Here is a 5,845-nt window from a genome sequence, read left to right on the forward strand (position 1 = left end):
TAATCTAAGTAATGATAAAATAGTTTCTTAGAGACCAGGTCGAAACCTACCGGTATGAAATGACTCCTGGGTTCAAACCTTTCACAATTAAAATTAAATGAACAACAGACATATGATATTAAATGACGAAAAAGAAATAATTGAATGGTAATGGAACATAATTAAATGAAAAGCCGGCATGATCGCTTGACAAATAGACATATCATTGAATGGCAAATATACATAATTAAGTGATTGAATGACAGTAACTGGTTGTTTTAAACCAATCGGAATTGAGTAAGATGCACGCAAGGAAATTTGGATAATTCGAAATTCATTCTTCGCAAGCGGGAGAATTCCGGACGTTTTTGTTCGGTATTCCTTAGATATATACCCTGCTTTGAAACAAGCATTTTAATACCTAGGTGCATTTTTACGTACCCACGCTAGCAAACCAGTCTCCGATCCACATACGAAAATAATTTGTAAACAAAACTTTAATACTGATCTCTCTATTTGCCCTATATAAACTTAGAAATACCTGCAAAGTGCGCCTGACCGGTGACCGAAACACACGGTATCGAATGAGGCAAACCTTTTGCTTAAAAATGCCAGCTAAATGTGCACTATAATGAAATAAGCAATGCGGTCGGCTAGCGCGATGAACACTCTACATGAAGACTGTAGCTCAGGAGATTGATACCAGCTGAAAATCGTGTTTTGAAAGCAATTTTAAACAGTGCTTCATCATAAGACGCTTTCATTACAATAATAGCCACATAACGTATAAGTATAAAGATTATTCTAAAAGAACAACGCAAAATTCGGTAAGCTTAAACAGGAACCTGAATTGAAAAAATTGTGAACTTGAAGGTCTCTTTAGTAGGCCGACTTAGGGACTTTCCCGTATATTAAATTCCGCATAGTTATATCATTCCTCCTTTTACCCTCACGTTTGTTGGCGGCTTTATATTCTTGCTGAGAAAGTGAGCTTATCTAAAATATGAAAGAATTCTCTTCTATTCTGACCACAGACTCGTCGACTTTTCGAGCCCGAGTTTGTCTTTATTTTTATTTTGTAAGTTGTAGGGTGCTGTATTATTAACGTTTTTAAATTTTGTGTAATTAAGTCTACAGCACGTTTCTCAGCAATACACCGGGTCCACCGGGCTCAACAACTGAAAACGAACCACAGTTTGAGTAGGTTAAAGGTTGGTTTATAGTTGTGAGTAGCGAAAAAGGTTATCGCTTGCTTTCCAATTATATGTCTGTCCAAGCAAAATATACAGCTTTTCTTACGGTAAAACTTTCTATCAGATAATGTGAGGCAGTTGAATGTAAAGACTACACACAACTGTTCGTCCGGGCCCGTTTAAAAAGAAGAAATAAGAGAAGAAAATAAAATAAAAACGGGCTTACGGAAACACGAAAGTCCCTGAGTTGGCCTAATTTTCCTTTTAGCTCTACCCTTTAAGACAGAAATACTGACCCTAGAAATCGTAACCTTTAAATTACTGCTACTACAGAGACCTTAAAGTTCACAATTTTTTCAATTCAGGTTTGTTTGCGGGATATTTTTTCTTAATCATTTAGTCCCTCCCTCTAAAGGTGAACTGATGGCGAAGGCTCCTTGTTTCTTTTTCTTTTTTTTGGTTAAGAGAGAAAAAAAGAGACCCAAAAGTTTACAATTTTTTCAATTCAGGTTTGTTTGCGGGATATTTTTTCTTAATCATTTAGCCCCTCCCTCTAAAGGTGAACTGATGCCAAATGCTCCTCGTTTCTTTTTTTTTTTTGGCTAAGAGTTCAAGTTACTGGTTTAAATTTGATTGCTTTTATCATAAGTATAGAAAGCAAGGCTTCGCTTTTAGCTCTGGCTAAATCTTTATATTATCCATGGTACTGTTCCTTGTATCTTTGCTGTATGAGCGTAAGTGTTTAAGAATTGATCTTTTAAAAATAAAATGTTGCGTTTATTATCTGGTTTCTTTGTGTTGAACTCGATAACGTTTGTTTTGCGGAACACCCGCCGCAACAACTCGTAAGGAATTTGTTTCTTTGCTGATAGGCAACTATTCCGCGAGCAGAGGCCGTTCCATGATCTTCCTAGATAGGAAGATGGAAGGGCCTCTGCTCGCAGGATAATAAGCAACTGAAATTTATGCTATAGTGATGGGCTCCTGTTTATGCTTAATTTTGCGTTGTTCTTTAATTTTAGAATAATCTTAATACTTGTACGTTATGTGGCTACTATTTCAATGAAAGCGTTTTATGACGATGAAACACTATTTAAAATTGCTTTCAAGACACTGCTACGATTTTTAGCTGGTATCAATCGACTGAGCTACAGTGTTCATGCAGAGTGTTCATCGCGCTAGCCGACCGCATGGCTTCTTTATTATAGTTCTGATTTAGCTGGCATTTTAAGCAAAAGGTTTGCCTCATTCGATACCGTGTGTTTCGGTCACCGGTCAGGCGCACTTTGCAGGTATTTCTAAGTGATAGGGCAAACAGAGAGATCAGTATTTAAGGTTTGTTTACAAAATATTTTTGTATGCGGATCACGGAGACTGGTTTGCTAGCGTGGGTACGTAAAAATACACCTAGGTATTAAAATGTTTGTTTCAAAGAAGGACAGGGTTGTTAATCTTATCCTTATCGGCTGCAACATATATTTGAGGAATACCAGAGAATATCAAAGAAAAATCATGGTGATATATTATAATCGAACGTCCGGATTGTTGAATTATGTAAATTTCCTTGCGTGCATCTTACTCGCGTCCGATTGGTTTAAAAACAACCAGTTACTGTCACAGCTCACAGATGCGCACTATCGTGACAAAGTCCTTTAATTGTCATTCAGTTTTTTAATTATGTATATTTGCCATTCAACGATATGTCTATTTGTCAAGCCATCATGCTGGCTTTTCATTTAATTATGTTCCATTACCATTCAATTATTTCTTTTTCGTCATTTAATATCATATGTCTGTTGTTCATTTAATTTTGATTGTAAAAGGTTTGAACCCAGGAGTCATTTCATACCGGTAGGTTTCGACCTGGTCTCTAAGAAACTATTTTATCATTACTAGATTAGAACAAGAGCAAAACATATTTCTTCAAATCCATTTCGAATTCGCATATTTCTCTTCCTTTCTACCTCATGTCGAAATTATCAGTGAAACAATGAATACGTGCATAAACGCTTGCGAGTTCACTCGAGAACCGTACCCGGTTCCAGACCCGAATAGGTAAGGTCTATACCCGTTTTCAGACCAAAAGGGCGTAAAAACCCTACCCGGCCTTTGGGCGGCACCACAGGTAGCCCAAGCTCGAAATATGAGCGTCGGCATTGTTCCGTAACATTCGAAATATAAGGGTTTGTATGGGGAAAAAAAGCTTTCGTTTCTGTAAGCTAGGAAAATGAAAGGATTTCAATATTTTTGACAGCTAACCTTACCTAGTTAGGCGAATAAAAACTGATAGAAAAATAAAGAAAACAAAAAAAATACCTTATTCAGTTTTTGCAGCCCAACTCGATATCTAACATAGTTCTAGCCAGTGTTTTCAAATGTCGAGAAACTTCATCATCAGCTCTGGCTTCATGAGAGATAAATTATTTTTTTTATTCGCAAACCCAAGAGAGAATAAGCCTGAACAGTTTAAAACAACAGAGGCGATCCGGACGACAATTTGAAACGACAAGGGAAACAACTATCGCTAGGCATCACAATACTGATCCATTGGCATTCCGTGAGTTGAAAGAGGCACCATCGAATAACCAACAAATCAATCATTCCGGCAAGGAAAAATATGCTCGGAGAGGCGTGGCGGCCCCTGAATAATATTACAGGTATATTTGGACCTCCCTATATAAATGATCAGAAGGGCTTCCATAAGCCATCTGAAGTTTTACTTCACAGCATCGTATCAGAGATTTGAAGAAACGCTTCCAGAGATCAAGACCATTGGTGAGTTTTTTTTTTACTATTTGATAACTTTCCAACCAAGCAACCTTTCCTACGAGATCCAGTATTTTTCCTTTTTTTATTAATGTCACTCTCCTGATTTAGTAGCTGGTTTAGTCCGTATGAAAGCGTTCCCCTGAAAATTAAACGACAAAGAAAAAAAATATCGTAAATACTCGGCGCCCTCGAATTTTTGACCAGACCAATCACATTGACGAATTAAAAGCCGTTGGAAAATAGCCCCATAAAACTTTTGAGGCGACCAAGGTTCCCCTAAAAAATCAAAACATATGAAGATTTTTAGGGCAGCTCCAAATTAACGAAAAAGACTCTCAAAGCATACAGAGAAATCATTTTCATACTCCTGACGTATTTGGAACGCCATTAAGCTGATGAGCATCTTTCATGGAACTTTCTAACTATTCTGTGATGCTTTTTTAGCCGAAATGAAGTCTGCATTGCTGCTGGTGTGCATTGCCATAGCCTTGATCGCTATCTCCGATTCTAACGCCATCTCTGAGTCCAAAGAGATCGACAATGATGGTACTGAAGTGGAAAGAGCTAGACTGGGAGAGAAAATGCGCCTGGTTAAGAAAGACGACGACGTCAAGAAGGTCAACAAGCGATGCTTTATTCGGAACTGCCCAAAGGGGGGCCGATAATTCTCCAATAAGAAGTCGGGATTCACGCAACTTGCAGAGACCTAGTTGTAGTTGTGAGACAAGTTTTAACGTGGGCGGTAAAACGCGCAACATTGTTTTTCATCTCGTTTTGTGGCCATGTTTTGAAACAAGTTGCTTGTTTTTGTTGCTTGTTTTAGCGTATATGAGTAAACAATGTATTGTTAGTTTGAATTGTTGTAATTTGGATCTAAAATTAAATGTCACTGCAATAAAATTCCCTTCAGAAATCATTACACTGTGCATGACGGTTGAACATCTTTCTTATAATACCGTACAATTCCGAAAATAAGATCCTCTATGTATAAGGCCCTCCAAATATAAGCCCCCCAAAATCGTAACGCAAAAAACCCTCCGTTAAATCGCCCCTCCGAATATAACCCCCCAGGGGGCCTGTACTTGGAATTTGCCCTCGAATACAAAGTAAAACAAAGCAAAACTGGTAAATTTCCTCCCCACTACAAGCTAACCCAATCGATTTTGAAACGCATATAAGCCCCTCCAAATATTAGCCTTTGAAAAATATAAGCCCCGGGGCTTATTTTTGGAATTTTACGGTATAAGAACTAGTCCTGCAACTGATTGACTGGCGCCAAAAAAGGCCGCAATTTTCAGTTTAAGTTATTTCTGTCAGTCTTTCGGCATAATATCACATTCCGAGTCATTATGTCATTCCGCAAGCCATGCATCCCACATGCCATTCCACAAACTCATTCCATCTTTTACCCTCACCGCGTTTTTGGCGCCAATCAAGCAGTTGCTTACATTTTTGCGGGCTCGACTACGAAGAGAAAGGAATCCTTGACCAGTTCTCACGGTCGATTAGCTTTTTTGCACAGACACAAAGATTCAGTTGCCTTTATTAGTCGGGTTGCATGGCAGCACCGATACTACATCAAGAAAGTCGGCCATTAAAGAAAAGATCTTTTGGAAGGTCACGATCAGTTCCGCTTTAATTTCTTTTCTGCAAAAGATAATTGCACGATTAACTTCACTCTTTTTTTTTTTTTTATCTTTGTTTGCTTTTGAAACCGCGTGAGAAGTGTTTCTGTTTCAGACGGCGGGTCACGTGATCGTTGATGTAAAGACACATTTAAAAGAACGGAAACTTTCCAGCAGGGGCGGATCCAGGATATTTTTTAGGAGGGGGTGCACTCGTCTCTTGCTCTACTTCAACACCAATAAACCACATAGTTTTTTTTGCAGAATACCAGTTGTATT

The sequence above is a fragment of the Porites lutea genome, chromosome 9 (genome assembly GCF_958299795.1).
Source record: "Porites lutea chromosome 9, jaPorLute2.1, whole genome shotgun sequence".
NCBI lineage: Eukaryota > Metazoa > Cnidaria > Anthozoa > Scleractinia > Poritidae > Porites > Porites lutea.